The 24047-nt window shown below is 35.1% G+C and overlaps 2 long non-coding RNA genes across 4 annotated transcripts in view; one reads left to right on the top strand and one right to left on the bottom strand.

Annotated features, from left to right (window-relative positions):
* Positions 1-4006: 4006 nt before the first annotated feature.
* Positions 4007-24047, bottom strand: part of LOC141377492 (uncharacterized) — a 42980-nt gene continuing 22939 nt past the window's right edge. For 2 of the 3 annotated variants that reach the window (XR_015507325.1, XR_015507326.1), the window contains one exon: positions 4007-4078. This is a non-coding gene — a long non-coding RNA (uncharacterized LOC141377492). Of the gene's footprint in view, positions 4079-15509; positions 15647-24047 lie in introns of those variants that run through there. The other variant, XR_015507324.1, reaches the window with a different exon arrangement.
* LOC108179216 (uncharacterized) lies at positions 6882-16636 on the top strand. Its single transcript, XR_015507320.1, has 2 exons — positions 6882-6985; positions 14738-16636. It is a non-coding gene; the product is annotated as an uncharacterized LOC108179216 (long non-coding RNA).

Below are 24047 nucleotides of genomic sequence, written 5' to 3'. Positions count from 1 at the left end.
CTTTATGATTTTCTTTCTTCTGCTAAACACAAAAAAATATATATTTTTTGAAGAATAGTAGTTGCTGGGACTCATCGACTTCAATAGTAGGAAAAAGTAGTACGGTCAATTGGTCCCAGCAACCTGCAAGTTTCAAAAACATATTTTTGTGCTAAACACAAAAAAAAAAACGTGAAAAGTGAAGGATGGTTTAATGATGGTAATCGGTTTTTGAGTGTCCTATTTGTTAAAATGTTTGTCAGTTATACATCAGCAGTTTTAAACAACTTAAATATTATTTCACATACACTGTATAACTAATTAAGAGGTGCTTTGGTGCATTACAAATGTATTTGTGTGATATTTCAAGGTCATTTAATGCCCTCTGAGAAAACACAAGATGTTTTAGATCAAATCTGTGAGCTATCTGACTCTCCATAAACTGCAACAGTCCTGAGATATTCAAAGTCCAGAAAAAGAACCCATGACAATGTCAAAACATTCAATGTGACTTCATACAAGACTCCAAAAAAATTATGTCCATTCATAAAAGTGTTCTTGGCATCTTGTGTCATTACAGTTGAACTACTGAATTCACATGGAATGTTTCAACATTGTTTTTGGTTCCTTGAACATCTTGGGACATTCATGATGAGGGAGTTCTTGGATTTCATGGAAAATATCTTAATCTGTGTATTAACGATGAATCAAGGTCTTGTGGATTGGAAAAACATAAGGGAGAGTAATTAAAATCAAATTTTTAATTTTTGGGTGAACTAATCCTTCATAGTTTCTTTGTGAAGCCACCGATGCCACTTTTTTAGTGTAAATTACTATATATGAGACACAATATGAAGAAACATTTGAAAAGTGAAAGATAAAAACACTATGAATAATGTATTGCTTTTGTGTGAAAATAATAGCATAGCATAATGCTTTACAATAATCTTTACAATAATCTAATTTTGTACTGACTCTGATGACCTAAGTCAGAATATATATGAAGAACACTTGTAATCAGTCTACATTCACAACACAAAAAAAAAATACCAATAAGATCATCAGGAATTTCAAAGAGGTTGATTTTTGCCATATTTAATGCCTATGTATACTTTATTTTTACTTCTTTGTGCTTTGTCTAACAGTGTACTGAAAAGATGCAATAATTCCCCATAGAACTTTCCATCGCTGTAAACTTGCCAAGCTCTTTGTGAGGATTTATCTGCTGTACTTTAGTTGATAGACTTCATAACTTCATAAACAATGGTGCACGTTATTTTTTTTAACTCATTTTTTTATTGCACACTAATGATAATACCAATTTAAACTTGTAAAACCAAGCTACAAACTTAGATGTCATCTGAATGATGATGATTGTTTGATAAACTGCACAGGCTTGTTGTACTATGGCTCAACAATTGAAGTTTGACTATAGCCTTCAGTGAGGAAATTTTGGTTAAAACAGAATAGGCCTAATAAAGAATATGTAATCATTATGCAAAAAAAACAAAGGCATATAAATTCCTGCATGAAATGTCTTGGTATATATTTGGGCCAAAATATACATATTTACCATTTAAGGTATTCTATACAAAGTAGCTATAATTACCAATAGGCCTATACTGTATGTCAGGAGATATAAATTAAAAGTTTTTTTTAGCAATGATATCTATGTCATTTTACTATGGGCAAGTGGCAACATATTTAGTTTCACATGTTATGCTTTATGTGAGAAAGATTATACCTTGCAGCCAGTTCTTTATATATAAATACATACACACATACAGTTGAAGTCAACGTTATTTTTGATTAGATTAATTATATATAATTAAAAGACAATTAGCAAAGTTATTTGACAACAATATGTTCTGTAGACAAACAAAAAATAACATTTCTTAAGGAGGCTAATAAAATTTACCTTATACCTAAACATTTTTATTCAAGGCAAACTAAAAGAATAAGTGTTAGAAAAAAATAATTAAGATTTATTAATATTATATTTAAATAATTTATAATATTATAAATATATTATATATATATATATATATATATATATATATATATATATATATATATATATATATATATATATATATATATATATTACTGTAAACTTGTTATTGGTTTGTTAAGATTATACCTTAACCTTACAGCCAGTACTTCCATTATGCATGTTATGGTGTATGTAGTTGAAGTCAGAATTATTAGCCCCTTTGAATTAATCACCCCTGTTTATTTTTTTTCACAATTTCTGTTTAACAGAGAGATTTTTTTAACACATTTTTTAAACATTTCTAAACTTAATAGTTTTAATAACTCATTTCTAATAACTTATTTATTTTATCTTTGCCATGATGACAGTAAATAATATTTGACTAGATATTTTTAAGACACTTCTATACAGCTTAAAGTGACATTTAAAGGCTTAACTAGTGATTATGTTAACTAGGCAAGTTAAAGTAATTAGGCAAGATTTGTATAACGATCGTTTGTTCTGTAGACTATCGAAAAATATATAGCTTAAATTGACTAATAATTTTGGTCTTAAAATGATTTTTATAAAATTAAAAACTGCTTTTATTCTAGCCAAAATAAAACAAATAAGAATTATCCAGAAGAAAAAAATATTATCAGACATACTATGAAAATCTCCTTGCTCTGTCAAACATAATTTGGGAAATATTCAAAAAATAAAAAAAACAAATAAAGGGGGGCTAATAATTTTGACTTCAACTGTACATACGTCCTCCGGTTTCTCTCACAGTCCAAAGACATGCGGTACAGGAAAATTGAATAAACCTAATTGTTCGTAGTGTATCAGTGTGTGTTAACAAGTGTTCATGGGTGTTTCCCAGTACTGGGTTGCAGCTGGAAGGGCATCAGCTGTGTAAAAAACATATGCTGGAATATCTGTCGGTTCATACTGCTGTGGCAACCTCCTTTGACCACGTTCAAAGGTTTGGGATAAAGACAATTAATCAATAATATTTAATTATGATTGTGAAGAGAATTCGAAAATTGAATGATTTCTGACAGATCATCTGACACTGATGACTGGCATTATGATGCTGAAAATTCAGCTTTAGATCACAGGAATAAATATATATAAAAAAATACTTTATAACAAGTAAATACATGTACACAAGAAAACAATATTAAGGTTTTATTTTGATCATATAAATGCTGCTGGGTGAGCAAAACAGAATTCTTTTAAAAACATAAAGAAAATAAATCATACCCAACACAATCTATTGTACAGTAGTTTTTGAAATTATTATTAGTTTGCAAATATATTTTACAATGTTGTGGTTGCAGACATGTATGTGTTCATTGGTAATGTATGCCTTTAGCTGTATCTATGTGTACCATATTGAAGGGAAAATTTGCATCTAAGAGAGAGAAAAATCTAATAAAACATTTTTTACATGTACTCATTTATAAAAACAGTATTAAGATGTTACATTTTAGGGCTAAAGGCCATAGTGTTCATTGCTATAAAAGGTAATCTGTGTATTGCTCCTATTAGATTGCCAAGTAAAAAAGATCATTTTTTTTCTATAACATAGTGAACTGCAGCTTATGCAGAAGAATACAGTATATCAGAAATGAATTTGGTGTTTTATGGTTGCTTAACATGCTTTACCTTTAATCTGCTCCGAATTAAGGAAAAAAGTGTAAAAATGGTATTAATAGTTGCATATAGATAATTTAACTTCCATCGAACCTTCCAACTGCACAAATGGATTTTTTTAAACTTTAAAATTTCAAATATTGTACTGTACAACTACACTAACAGACTATGTTTTCAAAAAAGGAACCAAATATGTTTTATTTATGGTACTGCTAAAAATTTATTTTAAAGCCTTTATTGACTATGTATTTTAACCAAATGTAATAGTTTTACATTTATTTACACTATATATCATTAGAATATTTATTAAACATTTATAGAGTGTAATAACACTCTATAATTTGATTTTAGTTTTCTATTTAAGGTGCTTAAAAAGAAACATTAATATACACTCACTCACTACGTTCCCTTCAGCTTGCTCTCTTCTTCATCATCAGGAGTCACCACAGCAGAATGGTCCACCCATTACTATACAGAGTAGATTAAATAAATTTACCATGGGGTTCAGAAAATTTCCTCACCTAGAACCTTACCCAACAAACACACATATGATCATGAATAAATTGTGTATCATTATGTGCACATTGGCCACATTTTAAGCCTCTGCAAATTATACATTGTTTCTTTGTTTGGAAACTGATGCAGATTTACACACAGGATTACAATGATTATAATGGCAGCTGTGTGGTGCATCCTTTTTATATGTTTTTGAGCTGTGCGTGCAATGACTATGAATTATTGTAAGGAAGTATTTCTATAAACGATGTAGCAGACTTTCTAAATATTTTTGGCTAACTCAAGCACCTACAGTCAGGGAACTACCCAAAAATGCGCATTTTAATTACCCTTGGTGGTGCTGAAAGACAATATTAGGCTACAATGCTTACAATATTACATTAAAATGATATCAGATGTCTTAGAATTACTGTATTCAGCATTACACCAAATCTGTAGAGGATTTTAATCAAAGCAACTCACATCTCATTTCATTGCAGACATTTTATGACACAGACATATTTCCCTGTGAATTAAACACATAATTGTACTGTAATTTACTTTAGTATAGCTGCCAGACCTTATTGGCCCATGAACATTTTCTGTTTGTTATCAAACTATGTAACAAGAAGCAAATCAATCATAACTTAATGTTAAAAGAGCTATTATTATTTATCAATATGTGGCTCTTTTTGAATTCTCAGAAGCTATGGACATTAAAAATGTAAAACAGGAAATATGTTAGGACCATTGCTTTGTTTACATTCCTCAAAATGGTCTGTAGTATAAGACTATGGTATTTTCCCCCTCTTTGAGGGAGGAGCTATTTAGACTCATTTATAGTCTCAGCCATGGTAAAGCTGATGCATATATTACTTAAAAAATTGCTTGAACAAGTTTTGTTTGACCTATTATGTCTTTCCTCTGATGTACATCTCTCATTATGATGTAAAATTCACCCCACCTTAAAATTCACCGGCTTAATTCTTAAAACGTGAAACTTGATCTGATTTTAATTTAAACTAACTTATCTATGATGACAAGAGGCTTCTGTGTATAAAGATGACACATATCCAGATTCGCGTTAATGCAAAAGTTAATCAAAGTTATAAAAAAGGATAAATTACTGTCGCAATAATCAAGCTGCTTAAATTATTAAAGATAATGCAATAGGCTGATTGCCAGGCTATCAACGGATTAACTTTTGTAGAGATGTCAATAAGGACTTAGATCGTGATAAGTAATACTAAAATAAAATGTCTCAAATGTGCTGTTGCCATATCAAACTTACAGACTAAGAGACCTCTGATCTTGATGAACTATGATGACAGAACATGTCGATAGTTTAATTGCTATCTTTCCTGTCGCCATTCTATACCCTTTTATAAACTAACAGAGCAAATTAGATCCACCTTCGAGGAAGAATAAAGAGGAAAGTGGTGAAGGTGATGAAGCATATCATTAACATATGTGCAAAACACCCGATTGCATGTGTAAAATATTAAAATGTAGCTTTACACAAACATATTCGTATAACCCCAAAAGTAAAATACAATAGAACAATAAATAAAATGTGAGGGGGGAAATAAATTAAGCAAAGATTTGTTAATTCTCCTGTTGTCTCTCCTCCTCGCCCTTACGTTTTTCCGACCCGCCCATGTTTGTTCTTATGCCATAGCAAAGATAGTTGAAGCTAAAACAATATTTGGAATATATTTTTCAACACAAAATTATCCACACACACACACACACACACACACACACACACACACACACACACACACACACACACACACACACACACCATCCACTCACAATACCTCACAAAAAACAAAAACAAAAAAAAACATATAAGCTAATGAGGAACAAAGCACCAATACATTTAGACTGCTGTGAGCACTATTACAAATATATATAACTTTATCAAATTAATTAATTCCCTCATGGGCCTCATTATATGGTTTATTATAATGTTAATGATAGCTTTCTTGTAACAATAACATGACATTGAAAATAAAAAGCCAAAATAAATAAAATAGTAATAAAAGAAATAAGTCTCGCTTGGCAAACCCTGACCGCGCTATTTCATCAGCTTTGGATATGACAGCTTCTCTCTTGGGTTTATATGAGCATTCGACGGGCTGCATAAAGCTGAAAACCGGGGATGTTCAGGCGATAAACAACGCATGACGTAATGTTCAGTTTCCTAAAAATGGTTTATCAGTATTCCAAACGGGAACCTGAACTATAGCCTAAGCTTTTTAAAGTGGTATGTGCGTCTTTATTTCGTCTATATAAAAAAGCACCACAGTCATGGGTTTAAAATAAAAATCAGGTAAACAAGCCACAAGCTGCTTGGTTTTATTTTGTGAACTTGAAGGCTGAGGACGCGAATAAAGGAAAATGTGCGATAAACGATCTTGACACACAGAGGGCGCTCTCTTCATTACATCACGGCTGTGATGCGGGCAAATGTGCAACATAATTAATTTATGTACAATATTTGATCACAGCATATTTTTAAATCATCTTGTATACAGTCACGCTAAATGTATATTGTTAAGCTGATCGACAAGAGGGTCGAATAATGATGAAATTGTTTCTACGTCAGTTGAAAATATAGGCAATGTAAGCGATGCAAAATCTAATTATTTCTTTGCAAAACCTAATTAGGCATTAAAAAAGGTTAACGCCAGCGCCTGAAACCGTTTTTGTTTAATAATCCCATTACTGACGGCTCATCATGTATAAAATGGCGCAGAAGGACACAAACTTTCCACTTGTTAAAGTGAATCTCCCAGAAAAAGACAAGACAAACTCTACATTAGAACACTGTTAGGATATGACAGGGTACCAAACGGAAAGGCGCATCACCGCACTGTAAGTAGCTAGAGCATTTTAACATTTTAAACGTATGCCTTTTTAAATTCTCACATTGTAAAATCCTATTTTTATTTGAACTGAAATCTGTTTATTATTTTGTCTGAAGCTGCATGTTATTCGGTTTATGAGAGCGCTAAAATGCTGTGCAGTGTTTTTTTCCTCTGAGATCACTGCGCTGCTCAAACCATCAGCCTACGTGGCAGAGCAGCTGCAAATAGTTGTTATTCTCAGAGGAATCGCGGTGTTTAACGACAGCTCATATTGATAAAGAACAGATTTGTATAGATATCTTGCATTGTGCGGAACAAAATGAAATAACAGAAGGAAAACAATTACAATTTAGAATCTGACTGTAGCGAAATGCTTTACGTTTGCCTTTGAATGTGTTGCGCAAAACGAAAAGGCTATTGGTTTATTCTACATTGCAGGGTTTAAAATATTATTTTAACTAAGCTATTTATTTAATAAAACTGAAAACGTTATGTTATTTGGTTTTAGATTATCTAGCAAATTTATTCCAGTGATGAATTTTGAGGACATGAAATTGGAAAATACATACCATTTAATTTCATGTCCAAGCAGTTGTGAGTCTCTAGAAGAATCGGCAAAGTAAAGCATTTTCGTAAAACCGAAGCAATTACCAGGGAAACCCTTTCACTTTTGCACCCTTAACCTTTCCCTATTTCGAAACGGATCCATCACATCGGACGATAGGCTTTCCGTCCAATCTGCATAGAAGCCAAAGCTCAACAAAAGAGACGGAGTGACAGCTCAGAGTCAAAGACTGTGTAAAGCCAGAGAAATCAAAGACTGTCGTCAAAAGGAATGTGCTTGTTATCGGAAAAGAAGACTGTATTCTCTCCGCAGCTGTGTATCGAACCCAGAAAAAAGAAATTAAACAAACAGGAATAGAAATTGAGCGAAACAAACGTAATTCTAGACAAGCAAGGAGAAGGCACAATAGAAAAAAGTGATGCAGAAAATCGACTTTTAAATGATATCTTTCCAATTATTGATCAAAGAAAACATGCCATAATTATAAATGTGCCGGCTTGAAATACTGCAGAGTTTATGCCCATGCAAGATTGGTCTTATTATTATAATTTTTTTTACAAATTAAATTTAATACGAAATTAATAAAATACAGCATAAAAATCATTGGATTTTTTGAAAGTTAAGGTAATTCAGTCTTTTTTCAAACTCTTTAGGATATTTACCACTTTGCCACGGCTCTTGGTATTTATTATTATTATTATTATTATATATTTTTTTGCCATTGAATGAAGGAAAACCTTAACCCAACTTTACTGTTTTATAACGAAATAAAAGTAAATGCACTTAGTGAAACAGTACTTTGTGTTAGTTTTGTTCTAAGTCGACCTGGTTCCGCTGAATTGATGGGATCGTGACGGTCACCGCAAATTGCCGAGGCGTTTCACAGATTTCAAGATGACATGAGCTATTGTCACTGCAGTGTCCTATAAGTTGCACTCAAACAGATGGGAAACAAAAGGATGAATAATAACATTTTAAAATGTAATATGTATATTCAAGGTTGTATACTTTTTATACGTTTTCCGGAAGAAATTATGTCGGATGAATTTATTTATTTGCCTAAAATCACATCTCTCAATTACGCGGTTTGTTTTCTGTGTCCTTCTTGTTTTTATTATGTGTTATTACACAATTATTATAATCCTTAATCAGTTAATATTATTTTTATTGTAATTATTATTTAACATTTCACTGATGACTTTAAAATACATTAAATAAAAAAAATTAAATGCCTGATTCTGGATGAATTAATGTTATTTTTGTAATGTAATATCAGACAGGACTACACAATGATCATAAAACACACCACTCAATAGTAAAAAAAGAAGAAAACAAACAAACCAACAAACAGTGATAAATAATTACCTACACAAAATGTCATGTTATATCACAAATTATGAAGTTATCGGGAAATTAATAAAAACAAATACATATTACAGACTAACGCAATAGGCTAGTATATAAGATCATTATTAAAGGTAGCCTATGGAATGTCGGGAATTAAATAAGGGAAACCATTCAACCGAAAAAAAAACAATAAACGGCAACAAACAAAATAAGCAAGGCCCTCACTGACCAATAAAAAATAACGCAAGACGAAGATAAAAAAACGCCAAGATATAAACAAGTATTGTAGCCTAACTATTCAATAGTTTTAAACGCGTAAATATTCACTGGGCGTGCTTGATGAACCGTTTAACGTAAAGCGTTAATGTTTTGGATGATATTTGACCATGTGTGTTTTATGAGACATTTTCCCAAGCTAAATGGAGACATCAAATTAAAAATGAGTTATTGACAGGTTGAGGCAAATAAGCCAAGGCCGAGGTCTGCACACAAAGAAGCACTTTTATAACTGCCCCGTGGAGAATTTAATGTCAAGAGGACCATAACAGTATCGTTATTAACTATCAGCTACAATCTCAGAATGACTTAATCAAACACAAGGAGCTCGAGTGGGAGTACGGATGTAATAATGGCTTTAAAATATGACGAAATTATTTCCCGTCATTGCAGAAAACAAATTGAACATTTATTGCATATATATTAAAAATTATACGCTGGTGCGTGGAGCTCGTGTCTGTTTTATTGAGGCGCTCCTAAAGGTGAATCCTCTGAGGAAACATTTTTTTCAGTCTTGTTAGTCCCTCTGGAGGATGTTGCGAAATTGCCTTGAATCTTCCAAATTGATTCAGAAAAATAATTCATAACCGATGTATAAAGAACAAAACTTTACCCTCTTTAATGAGCTGACAAATGCTTTTTGTGAGAGTCTTAAAAGTGGGGTTCAATGTTTTTTTTTCCATGAACGTAAAATAATAAAGCAGGACATAACCGGCAGCCACGTTTACTCGGCATGCGTTTCAGTGCAAAATTTAAAAATAAAAGAAACCCCACATACTTATGATTTGTTTCCTAAACATAACGATTATGAAGCTACAATGCTTGTATTGTGCATTAGCTCTGAAAATAGCGCAGACTCCCGTCGGCATGGCGAAGAGGCCTGCTCTTTGTCTCTGATGGTAGATGAATGGCTGGTGTCACCCACATGATTGGTTTGCACTATTAAATTGTCAAAAAGAAAGGATTTCCCTAATAATGGTTTTTATGAAGAGTTATGGAATGTGGCGTTTCTGGGGATGGACGCGAGGACTAACAAGGGTTAGGAGAGGAGGGGCAATGCCCAAGGTCACGCAGAGTTTTCATCAATGATTACGCTTTAACCTCTCTGTGTGGTCAGTGACATTGCACTTAGTTTATCCTTGCAGGACAGCTGCATGTCCTACCCAACCTGTTTAGAGTCATGACCCAAAGCATGCATAGGAAAATTATTCTGAAAAGACAATATAAAGTAGTAGAATTGCGCGCTAGCGTTTGAGATTATAAATTAACATTAGACTACTTATTGCCCATATTTAAGCATTGTTTGGTTACCACCTGTTCGTGTATCTCGTTATTATAAAGTTCTTCAAAATAAGAAAAATGAAACCGTTCTTTTAAGAACCGACCAGTGAAAAGTTATTTTAGGGACACAAAATTTAAGGCAAACTTCACAGTGAAAACTATTTTGCAACCTTATTTTAATCACGTCGGTAGCTGTGTCTAATACGCATGTAATGCACACGCAGCTTATTGCATATAATCTCAAATCCAAAACGTCGGTAAACTTTTTTTTTCCAGCAGAGTCATATTCTAGTTTTTGTGCTAAATGTTAACAGCTTAGATCAATCCATTCTTTCTCTAAGAACAAATCGGTGTTGACTTGAACACTCAGCCCCTTTGTATGCATTGTGTTGCTGACCTCGCTTGAAGATTTATGTATTTTTGATATTAAATTCCGTCTGTCATTAACACTGCTCTCTTGTTGACTTTTCTTGACCCATCGACCCGTTCCCCAAACTTTCCCATATTTAACGCGGGACCCCTCCTTTTCTTCTTTGGGGTCGTTCGCCTCCTTTAGCTTCTATGTTGAACGAGTTGCCCGTCTTTGGCATGTGCTGTTTACTCTGTTCTTGAACTTCAGTGCATTACACAGGCCCTGTCCCCCTCCTGTACTTTGAACTCTAGATCTTCCCCTGAGTAATGCCTTGTCCTACAAGTCTCCCCCTGGCTGCCCAGCTTGCTAATTAGTTAAACAAACGCATCCCCTAATGATTCCCTGGGCTGGCAGGGTTGGAGTCGTTTTGTTCACCTCAGCTTCGGCTGGCGAGGGTCTTTGCTTGTCCTGTTAGAGGTTTGGCCTCTCTGACCCAAACTAACGGCGGGTTGCTAAAGCTGCTGGACGGCCCTGTCCGAAGGTCCATCCCCCACCAGGCCAAAGGGCACAGAGCAGAGACAGAGTCGGAATGCCCACCAGCTGTTTACGGTGACAACCTCTATACAAAGCGCCCAGCGGTGGAGAAGCGGATCGTTGTCATCCGACTACGCTATAGCCTATGATTTTACATGATCTGCTTGGTGTATTTCGTAAAACGTGTTGTTGGTAGTATGGCATGGCATCCTGTAGTAATAATAGACATAATTCGTTGTCGCTTCAGTGCTTGGCAAAAATATGGGGAGCATTCGGTTTTCTTAGCAGTGACCGCGCTGCGTCTGCGCGCTCTGAGGAGGTCTGGACAGAAATGGATACTAATTGCGGGGACTGTAACACTGCTGGTCGCCGCAAAGCCTCGGGCGATCCCCAGACCTGCTCGTCAGCAGTTAATTGACAAGGGCTTGTCTGTTTTTGAGAGCAGCTGGTCCTAAGCACTGGCACACAAACGCAATCTTGACACGGCCTCTATTCGCCTCGAGCAGTATGAGGAAAAACGCAGTTAAATAGAAGGAGATTTATTAAAACTCCCATTGGGTGTCGCGAAGTAAGATATTTCCGATTTTGCCCTTGCCCTACTACCCTTACTAATAATTGAGCGCAGTAGCTAATTTAAGGGCAATTTCTGTTGCAGTGCATGAAGGACAAACAAGAATGAAATTGTAAAAATAAAGATTTAGTTCAAATGGACAAAATGCCGCGATGACCTATTTTACAGTATTCAGCCGCCACATAAAGCAACTAATGTCCAATAAAATACAACCTAATTATATTACCTTAATATTATGTATTGGGGCGCCATAAGCCATAGTGACTTGAATTTTAAACGCAGCTAGACTTTAAAATAAACACTTGATCGACCACTTTAATAAAAAGGCCTTTCTTGATATTTGAGCCATATAGGCAACTGCAGGGCCATGTTTTGTAGGAGTCAAGAGACACTGAGGTGGTATTGTTTGGTTATAAAATAGAGTGAGTTTCTCCAACTTTCCCACTGCCGGCCCGGATGAATGTAAAGAAATCCTTTTCTGTCCGCTTTTACACTGAAATCGCGATTTTTTCGTGTATTCTCACGAAGCTCCCCCCTTATGTCACAGTAACAATGCCTGGAGTGAAGCACCCCGTAGGAGCTCCACAGTTGGGGATCTCTTGGATTGTTTTAGACATCTTTAGATTTCATCAATCAAAATGACTGCAGTTTTCCATAAAAATGCTGAATTTAGGACAAGGTCTGAGAGAGCTAGGTAGAAAATGCGACGCTGTCTTGGTCGATGATAAATGGCCATCCTTTGACTGGGTAAACAGAGAAATACGTGCCTGATCCACTTGTCTTGCAGGTTTTATTTTTTTATGATTAAAACGAGTTGACAGTGACATAGGAGCTCATTTGGATTGCATTATTGTTTTTAGAACTTCGCAATTATATCGTTTTAGTCAAAGCATTACGTCTTATATTTGTTGTAGCTACTGTAGCTATTTCAAAAGAAAACAATAGGCTAGATCAACTTCCTAAAACCGCACGCATTACACAACATACACACTGAAACCGCTGGAGGGGAAATGCACGAACAAAGCTTCATACAAATATGAGTAGCCATACAAACCTATTATTTTCAAGTACTTCTTGCGATAGAACTGATAACATGAGCATACATTTGAGCATATGCATAAATGCCTGCAGGTCTTCGTGAAGCAACATTTTGATTTTGCTTGATATAAGGATTGAAAAGTCACATCAATTAACAGCTGATACAGACAGACAGATATAAAAGGAAAGACAGAAAAATGACAATGAAATGTAAAAAGCGCTTTTATTGCGTTTATTGTTGGACTGCGACATTTGCATGTAATGAATGGGGTAATCTAGTCCTTATTACTTTATTGATCATTAATGTTGAGAAATAAACCTTTAAGTAAAATCATTTGTTCTGTAAGAAATGCATCTAAGGTCTGAATTGACCTTGTCGACTTGAAGAATTGTTTAATTTTGGTTCTTGGTTGGAGTACGGTGGGCATTGGATGCTAATAGAGATCTAATTGATGGGTGAAGTGGCGTTTCTGCTCTTATTGCGCCCTGGCGTCTGCTGTAAAATAGAGCCATAATCCGATTGAGGTATTCCTCCAGGAGACGAGTGTGAGCCTACGGCCAGGGGGAAAATCGTTATTAAAAAAGTTAGGCTCAGTAAGAGAAGTTCGACATACTGTTGAGGCCTGATGAAAAAGAAGAGAAAAGTGATATCATCGACAGAGCTGACGAAATATCATTTTCCATCTGTAACCACTCTTACCATTGCTGCCAAGGAGGTGTATACACTTTACAATGTCTTTGTAATATTAACTGAGAAACAAAGAAAATGGTACAGTGAAGTATTTAAAAAGCATTTTGTCATATACACCGCACAATACATGCAATAAATTTTAAATAGTGTAAACAAATGTATACATTTTTATTTTATAATTTCATATACATACAAAAATATAAAATATTAAATCATTTGCAAAATAAATTTATATTAAAATGTGTAGATGCAGTGTAACCGGCCTTCAAAAAAACGGGAAATCGTGAGGTTTAAATATTTATTATATATATATATATATATTTTATCTAATAGTAATACGTTTTAAATTGGAATGGTTAATCAATATGCATTTTTACAGTGTCGTGTGTCCCCCTGATAACGTTATGTCTTATTAACCAAAGGTCTAATATGCTAATTATAATGAACTCTCGCCGTGTGGTCCTCCATTATAACTGTATGTTTTACACAGCCTATCTTATCTGAATAGCATAAATTTGTTCATTTAATAACGTTAGGTAACATTTTATTTTACGACGTCCTTGTCACAGTAAAACTACTTAAGTAATGCGTAAAATTAATTAACTTCACGTTCACAATTAGAGGTTATGTTTAGAGTTTTTTGAGACATGGAACGTGCAACAAGAAAACTCAAATAAAAAAGTATACACCTATTTAACATTTATTATGACACCGATATAAATTAAAACGTAGATTTATTATTAGGTCTTTATCGAAAAGTTTTAACAACCACATATCCGCAAGGTTTTAACCGCATTTTAACAGCAACAGTTTAGTCGTGTTTTGTAGTTATATAGTGTGAAATCATTCACGATATAAAAAAAGACAACTAAACAACAAATCTATAAATAATTGCGCAAAACTCAAATAAGTTGCTGGATTAAATCATCGGACGCAGCACTGTTTTTTAATCCGCAATTTAAAATAATTGACAAAAACTCTGTCTTAATTTTTCTAAATGTTTGTTTTTCGAGACTTCACTGAAACATTTCGGAACAAATGCGCGATTGATTTGAGTGATCAGTCTTATAGTAAACATTCTCTCTGTCTCTCTTTCTCCTATAGAGATGGTTGAAGCCTGTCTATGCTCTGAGCTCGCCCTCACAGGCTGATGATTGATGAGGGATGGGGGCAAGGCCGAGCACGCACAGCATAAAGACCCATACACGGCTCAATAAAGCCGGGCCTGAGCGGGGAACGGCCGCGCTCAATAGACGTTGGCGCGAGTAGATTGAGGCCAACGGCAGAGAGGAAGGTGCTCTGTTGTCCCATAATCCAGTTAGCCATTGAGCCACCAGCCGTCTGGAGCACGATAGAGAGCAGCAGCGAAAGATGACCGAGGAGAGCAGAGGACAGAAAGGTTGGATAGCCCAGAGGGGGGTTTGGGAGAGAGGCACAGCTCGAAGCCCCTGCTGAGAAAGACAGAGCGGGAGAGAGAAAGAGAAAAATATAAAAAAAAGCGAGACCATTGCAGTCCCACGTCTGGAACAAACGGCAAATGTGAAGGTGGAGATGAAGCACATTTATTTGCATACAGAAGCCAAATATAGGAAAGACATTGTTTGTGTTGTTTAAATATAATTCTCACTAATAAATTGATATCACAACGATGATCTCACAATCGCATCCCAACCAAGCAATGACGTGGGAAATATTTTTCCATCCATCTCACTGAAACGTCATTCAGTTTTACGCAGACGTATTATGCTAGTCGGTAAATTTCCAATAGATGTCCAGCACAGGTTCACAAAGGAGGAGGAATATCTCAATGTGAACATGAATAGGCAGCCATCAGGATCCGTCATAAGTGCTCCATACGTGGCCTGCACACCATGCTCTCTGCTCTTCTCCACCTCATCATTTACAAACACAGCATCAGTCAAAAACACAATTAGTAGGCCCTAATCCCCTGCCAGGAGTGCCTTTCATCCAGCCAAGGCCACAGACAAGGTATCCTGCAGAACTGCCTTGTTCCTGGAGGCCAAAGAGACAGAGAGAGTGATGGGAAATGAGAGGGATGGAGCAATCATGCTGCACTCATGCTGCCTGCTGTGTTTCTCAGCAGGGTTTTCACAGCTCTCATCTTTCTCTGCTTTTTATAATTAATATTTTACAGAATTTGGTTGATGATTCTCGAGATACTTTTGAAAGATGATTAGTGTTTTTATTATTGATCGCTTTGTGGTTATATCTACTGAGACGTATGAAGGTTTACAACAGAATAGCGTGTGGATGATATTCATCACAATGTATCTCGTATCATCATTTTGCTATATGAACCACTTGTATTCTACAGCCCTCTGATTCTCACAGTGCTGAGAAACATCTGTGTTTGTTTTTCTTACATGTCTTTTGTTGAGGAAGGCCACATGACTTTTATTTATTGAATGAAATGTTTTGATTTTGGTTTCTGCATCAAATTAAAAATAAGCAAAAGTGATTTTATAGACCATCATTATCATCCTGGTAAAATTAATTATCAAAATATGGGTAAAATAATGGGTGTCCATTTTTATTCAGCATATGACATATTAATGAAAATAAGAAACAACACTAAAGTGACTTATTAAATTACAAAAAGTACTTTTTTACTAAAAAAAAAAGATTTTACTATATCAAGTTGCAGATTTTTGCTGATAAATGGGTAAAAACTAGTGATTTAAAGGATAGTACCAATGTATAAAAATCTGAAATAACAATTAATTAGTACTTTGGGGCTTCATTGTGATTAGTACATAATCTTTTAATAAGTCATGAGATGATAACTGTTCTAAATATGACTGACTTTTTTTTTTTTTGATGGATTGTTACAGAGAAATTACATTTTAGTGGGCTCAAATCATGATAGAAATGAATGAAAGAGCAATATGGTGCATATATATTGATAGTTTTTAATACATTGCAAATATTTTACACTCATGTTGGAGAAAATATTTTTAATAAAGGTCAATATTCCAAATTTTACCTCAAAGACTTCTTCTTTCCTCCTAATACTGTCAAAATCACAAAAGCCCTGTTGGTTAACAGGTTAAAGTGAAGCTGGTTCTGTGTCTCCATGTATTTGTGATTAGAGCAAGGGTGGGAAGCCATATTTGGAGCCACAGGATCTTCTTAATTTGATTTCAACTAAGGTTTTAATTGCTCAATTGAAGTCATAATTTAGCCATAGGAATCCCTTTCACCTGTTCTCCAAGATTTGATTCTGTCATGGTTAGAGTTTCTTAAACTGTTCGTCGTATTCATGGATCTGATGGGGTTGGCGTTGCTTGCAAAAACTGTTGCTATGGTACCCATCTCATGCTTGATGCAGTGTTTGTGCTTGTATACTAATCCAACATTCCTAAAGAGTTTTCTGACACTTTTAGAAATCGCATACACACAGATAAAAAAAGATTAGTTCCCAACAAGCCTTTTTTTTTGGTTTTTAATGATGTCTAATAGATGTCTAATAGACATAGTCGTCTTGGCAAAAAAAAGGCTACATTTGGGGTGTCAGTGAAAATCTAAAAACTGCCCAAAACTAGACTATTCATCAAATAAACAGAAATGAATTACTACACATATAAAGTCTGTCTTCTCTATTTAAGGCCCAGTCTAGTTTGGGGCTATTCTCAGATGTATATTAGATTTTCACTGACAGCCCATGTTTAGCCTTGTTTTAGTCAAGCTGTCTACGTTTAGATGTCTATAGACATCTATTAAACACAGAATTGTTTGCTGGGGTTATTGTGGCCAAGAAATAAAGGTTAGAGGATGACACCATAAAGTACTCCAAAGAGTTCTAAATAAGTTCTAAACTTATTTAGACTATCTATGAAATATTTTGTTTTCTTAGTGTAAACAGGAGCAACCAATATTTTTAACCATGAAACAAAGACATGCAAAGAGTATGTTTAAATGGATGTCTTGCCTACCCCAAGTACTAATATGAACTTGTATGGATAAAGGTACTTAGATATCCCTTTGACAACTTTAACACTATACTGTAGGTAACAAGTTTTCTCTTTTTCTTTGAGTGAAGAGTTTTTGGGCTGAATTGTGAAGTACTCATGCTGAAATGCTACAGTTAGTACTCTGATATAATTTTCTACAATCTGTTTTAGTCTTTTAGAGTTTTCAGTCATTTTGGTGATAAGGACCCTAAAATATTAAATGTAAAATCAAAAAGTTTCTTGAATAACAATCCATTTTATTTCACAAAAATGCTATGCTATAAATCTATTAATTCATTTTCCCTCAGCTTAGTCTCTATTTTAAAAATTGCAACAGTGGAATGAACCACCAACTATTCCAGCATATGTTTTACAAAGCGGATGCCTTTCCAGCCCAGAACTGGGAAACATTCATACATTCACACACGCACTCATATGCTATATCCAATTTCATTTATTCATTTTTTTTTCGGCTTAGTCCCCTCATTGATCAGAGGTCGCCACAGTGGAATGAACCGACAACATATCCAGCATATGTTTTACGCAGCGGATGCCATTTCAGCCACAACCCAACACTGGGCAACACCCATGCACTCTTGCATTCAGACACATACACTACAGCTAATTTAGCTTACTCAATTCACCTATACTGCATGTCTTTGGACTGTAGGGGAAACCGGAGCACCCGGAGGACACCCACGCTAACATGGGGAGAACAAGCACATTCCACATTCCACACAGAAATGCCAACTGACCCAGCCGAGGCTCAAACCAGCGACTTTCTTGCTGTAAGGCCGATCGTGCTACCCACTGCGCCACTGTGAAGCCCTGCATCCAATTTAGTTTATTCAATTCACCAATAGCGCATGTCTTTGAACTGTGGGGGAAACCAGAGCCCGCATAGAAAACTCACACCAATACAGGGAGAACATGCAAATTCTAAACAAAAATGCCAACTGACCAAGCCAGCACTTGAACCAGCAACCTTCTTGGTGTGAGACAACAGTGAACCACTGAGCCACCATTTTTTGTTGATTTTGTTTGTTTTACATGTTATAGAATTGAACTGTATATATTCAAACATCTATTTTATTTCTTTAACATTAAATTTATTGGTATTTATTTGTTCATGTCGATCATCATTTACTCGACTTCAATTGTAACAATCCTGTTTGAGTGTCTCTTTTCTGTTAAACACAAAATAAGTTATTTTATAAAATGCTGGAAACCTGTAACCACTGACTTACTATTTATTTTTTACTACTATGAAAGCCAATAGAGGTCTTCATCATTTTTTAAGGATCTTCTTTTGTGTTCAACAGGAAAAGAGACCTCATAAAGATATGGAACACTTAAAGACATTTTAATTTTTGGATTTGATTTTGGTATCCATTAATACAATATTTTTTTTAATTAGTAAATAATTTTGGTTTTATACGTTTGTATGTTTTAATCCAAACAATCCTATGCTCTCTAGAACTTTCCTGTGGTCCCCTTGAGGTCTCTGGGCCCCAGTTTGCCTTTTGATCAGTTGTGTACATTCAGCTATAGTATTAAACAATATTAATTGAGAAAAGATCAGCTCTACATCATCTTTTAATGTCACTCATGCACAATAACCATAACAATAATTTGCCTGTAATAGAAAAACCAACAGTTTGAAACAAATTATAAATTCAAAAATGACTAGAATTCTGATCCACCTTATATTTCATAACCTAATAAACACAGAAAGAATACACAGGCAATGGAGTGTCTTTGCCAGATATATCACTTCTGGGATATGAAACGCAAGACAGACGGGAAAGAGAGAGAGAGAAAGGCCTTGGCTGCATGTGGGAGTGTCCGCAAGCAAGAGAATAATCACAATGTAATCAAATTGCCCTGTTTGATAATGGACGGCGGGAAAACGAAGAGGAATTCCAGGCAAATTTGTGCAAATAAAAAAAGATTCCTCCTGACATGATGTGCCGGTGAGAGCCAGGATATAATGAGGTGTAATTTGTCTAAGAGCTTCCCCCCCCTCGCTCGCCTCCCTCAGCCACCGTATTCTACTTAAGAATCAGAGTTCATTTCATGGACTGCCCATCATTCACTCTCTCCAAGTCTGTCTCTCTGCCAACAAGTGAGAGTCTCCTCAAAGTACGTACCACTTTTTCTGTGTGTGTGTGTGTGTGTGTGTGTGTGTGTTTTAAAGTGAGCCTCATCCATTTCAGGTGGATGTTGCAACAGAGAGCAATAGATGGAGTTGTCTGGTGAAGTATGAGTTGTGCTGCTGGCGGGAATGATGATACAGTCAACATGTGGGGGTATGTGTGTGTACGGCCTCCCCGACCGTATATATTTCTGCAACATAAGCAGCCTCACTCAGTCTCTCTGCCGGTGAGATGACTCTTCCTCTCCTGAGGGGAGAATTACCTACCACCAGCCAACGCTTCCCCCTTGCCATCCCTCACAGCTCCCATAAATTATTGGAGATTTTCATATTTCAGATTTCATCTACATTCATCTAGCGCAGCTGGGTGGCACTGGGCAGGGCTGATGGAGGAGAGGAGGGGGCCAACAGGGCGTCAGAGAGGAGAGCTGAACGTTTGGCAAGCTGGCGGTGGGGCCCCTGAGATGGCTCTAATTGAATTGCGAGGCCCTTGATTAGATTAGCCTTGCGGCAGCTTGCTGCCAATCTGAAGTATGGGTGCCTTCCATCCTACTTAACCCCTCTGGCCCACCCCACTACACACACACCCACAGTGGCCGACGCGCACCGTGCCGAGCAGCCAGCCAGTCAGGCGCAGTGCCCCTATATACTTTTAGAGCATCAGAGTTGGGTGCTTTTGTGATTTTTCTTTCTCTTTGTCGCTCCTTGTAAAAAAAGCGATCTCTTACCACAATGTCCGTCTACTGGAACCTCCTCCACCCCATGCCAGAGTCACTACTGCTGGCCCTGAATTAATCCAGTTACTCTGAGTTTGTTTGTTTTTCAGTTAGGAGTGTGTGTGTGTGTGTGTGTGTGTGTGTGTGTGTGTGTGTGTGTGTGTGTGTGTGTGTGTGTGTGTGTGTGTGTGTGTGTGTGTGTGTGTATGTGTGTATGCATTGACTGCATGCTTGGTAATGTGACTATTTAATACTTAAAGCAGACTATAGAAATGGAGGTCCAAATCTGTATAGAGCTTCCACAATACAAATCAGTTTTAAATAATCTTTGCAAAACATCATGATATTTATAATGCTGTAATATCTTCAAGCCTTTGGTCACATTAGCAGAGTTGGTATACAGAATCACCCACCATGACAAAACAGTTTTGTTATTACAGGTAATATAATCTGATTACTTGATTCTGTTAGATTACTTCTGACTTAACTCTTTTTCACACTGAGCTGATTAGGATAACCATGTTCCATGTGAATATAAAATGCAAGAATATCTCATGAATTTTAAAATGGTTTTAACTTCCACATTTAAATGTATGTATGAGTCCAAATTTGTTGTAAGTAATAATCATTAAAATAAGTAGGCTTTTAAAAATAAGAAGTAGTTATAAAAATCAAGCAGTTGGGATTTGTCATATAGTGTTTGTCACACTCTAATAATTCGGTCTGCAGCACTAGGTAGATTACAAATGGTCGTCTGTAACTGAATCCAAAGTACACAATGAAAATGTATTTACTATAATGTTGCATGGGTGACAATATAATCTGACTTTTGATTATTTAAGATTTCTTTGGACCTAACTCACAAAGTGTGTTCAACTCACCTACACTTTTTGTTTATTATGTACCAAACTTTTGTAAAATAGATAGTAAGAAAATCTGTCCTATTCTCAAACTGTTTCAGCAAACACATCTTGGCATTAGTTAGTTTTTATAAATTTTATTATATAAATTAATTGCAAATTACTATTTTGGATATTGTTTTATTTTAATTTTCAAGATGTAATCCGGATTACATTACATAATTAGTCACTACCTAATCTATGTACCCTCCTCCAACCCCACCCCCCCCCCCCATTTGTTTTCCTTATTCTGTTTAACAGAGAGATTAAAACAATAGTTTTAATAACTAATTTTTAATTACTAATTTATTTTATTTTTGCCATGATGACGGTACAGAATATTTTACTAGATATTTTTCAAGATACGTCTATACAGCTTAAAGTGACATTTAAAGACTTAACTATGTTAATTAGGTCAACTAGGCAGGTTAGGGTAATTAGGCAAATTATTCCCTTTGGTTTGTTCTGTAAACAATCAAAGAAAACAAATGCTTAAATGGGCTAATAATCTTGACCTTAAAATGACTTTAAAAATTAAAAACTGCCTTTATTCTATAGCCAAAATAAAACAAATAAGACTTTCTCCAGAAGAAAAAAATATCAGACATACTGTGAAAATTTCCTTGCTCTGCTAAGTATAATTTGGAAAATATTTTAAAAGAGAAAAAGAAACTAAATGGAGGCTAATAATTCTGACTTCAACTGTATATGCATAAAATAAATAAATAAATACATCAAATATATTTATATATACACCCATAAAAAAGCTGGGTGACAAGTCAACTTTACACAGTTGAGATTTAAATACAAATAGCTCTAGACTTTAACATATCCTGTTTAATTGTTTTCATTTGTTCTCCATTGAATAAGAAAAAATATACATATAATTAAGGAATATTGGATGCTATTTTAAAGCATGTGATTATTCTGAATAAATATAATCATTTAAGAAACAGATTCTGTAAATTCCACCTCAATTTAATCTAAAATGTCAACTAATTTAATCCCATAAACTGTTGTATACCATCTATTGCCATAATTTATATTATATGTATTATACAGAATTTGAGTTTTTTTGCAAGTCCAATAATCAGTTTTTACTAACATTGCACCAACAGCTCCCTATCCTGAAACATGACAGTTGGCCTCTAGCATGGCTGAGCTTTATTCTTCCTGTCTCTCTACCCGTCTATCTATAACTTCATCTCTTAGCCTCGCTGTCTTCACCTTCCTTCTGGCCCAGCCTTGCCTCCCTCACGCCACATCGGTGCCCTGACTGGATGGATAAGGTAGATGAATATGCGCCGTTGTACGGCAAAGGTCTCTTCTCCCTCTCTCTCTATTGTTCTCTACTCCACTGAAAAACCCAATCCAATTGGAGGCTGCACTATTGGATTTTTCTCTGTAGAATAAACTGGAATCATATTTTTGCAGGAAATTATCAATACATCTTTCCCAAGGAACTGAAGGAGACACACAGATAAAGCGGGGCTCGAGGAAAGGAGGACGAAGAGATGATCAAAAGGGACAGAGGTTGAGGAGAGGCATGGGAATGGCTGGTGCCTGAGGAGACGCTTTCGGTGTTTGTCGAAGAGATAAACAAAGAGAACAAACACTGTTTAGGAGGTTAATTTCTTTGCTGTCAAAATATGCTGAAACACTACAATTGTGATTTGGATTTTAGGAGTATTTAAAAAATAAAAAATAAATCGCACAATTGTTGAGTTGTTGAAGTCAGAATAATTAGCCTCCCTGAATTATTTGCCCCCCTGTTTATTTTTCCCCAATTTCTGTTTAACTGAGAGCAGATTTTTTTAACACATTTTTAAACATATTAGTTTTGAAAACTCATTTCTGATAACTGATTTATTTTATTTTCACCATGATGACAGTAAATAATATTGTACTAGATATTCTTCAAGACACTTTTATACAGCTTAAAGTGACATTTAAAGGTTTAAATTCGTTAATTAGGTTAACTAGGCAGGATGGGTTAATTAGGCAAGTTATTGTAGGACGATGGTTTGTTCTGTAGACTATCAGAAAAAAATAGCTTAAAGGTGCTAATAATTTTGACCTTAAAATGGTTTAAAAAATTAAGAACTGCTTTTATTCTAGCCAAAATAAAACAAACAAGACTTTCTCCATTTCCTTGCTCTGATAAACATGGCTGCTCTGTTAAACAAAAATGGTTGATAAAAAAAAGGATTTTATTCTAGCCGAAATAAAACAAGTATGACTTTCTCCAGAAGAAAAAATGTGATCAGACATACTATGAAAATTTTCTTGCCGCCAAACATAATTTGGGAAATATAAAAAAAAAAAATAATAATTCTAAGGGGGGCTAATAATTCTGACTTTAACTGTGTGTATGTATGTATGTATGTATGTATGTATGTATGTATGTATGTATGTATGTATGTATGTATATGCGTGTGCGTTATTTCAGCTAGAATGAAAACAGTTCTTAATTTTTTTAAACATTTTAAGTTCAAAATTATTAGCCCCTTTAAGCTTTATATTTGTTTATGTATTTGATTATTTATGTTTTTTTATTATTTTTATTTGCACTGTTTAACTACTTTGCTGACCTTGAACTTTGCTCCAGCAAATGTTAATGCTAAAAATTTGACTGAGGTATTTTGTAGTACAACACTTACTAGTTAGAAATAA

Source organism: Danio rerio, chromosome 14 (genome assembly GCF_052040795.2).
Source record: "Danio rerio strain M-AB ecotype USA chromosome 14, GRCz13ab, whole genome shotgun sequence".
Classification (NCBI taxonomy): Eukaryota; Metazoa; Chordata; class Actinopteri; order Cypriniformes; family Danionidae; genus Danio; species Danio rerio.
Note: the sequence above shows the minus strand (reverse complement) of the source record. Positions and strands in the feature narration are given on the sequence as shown.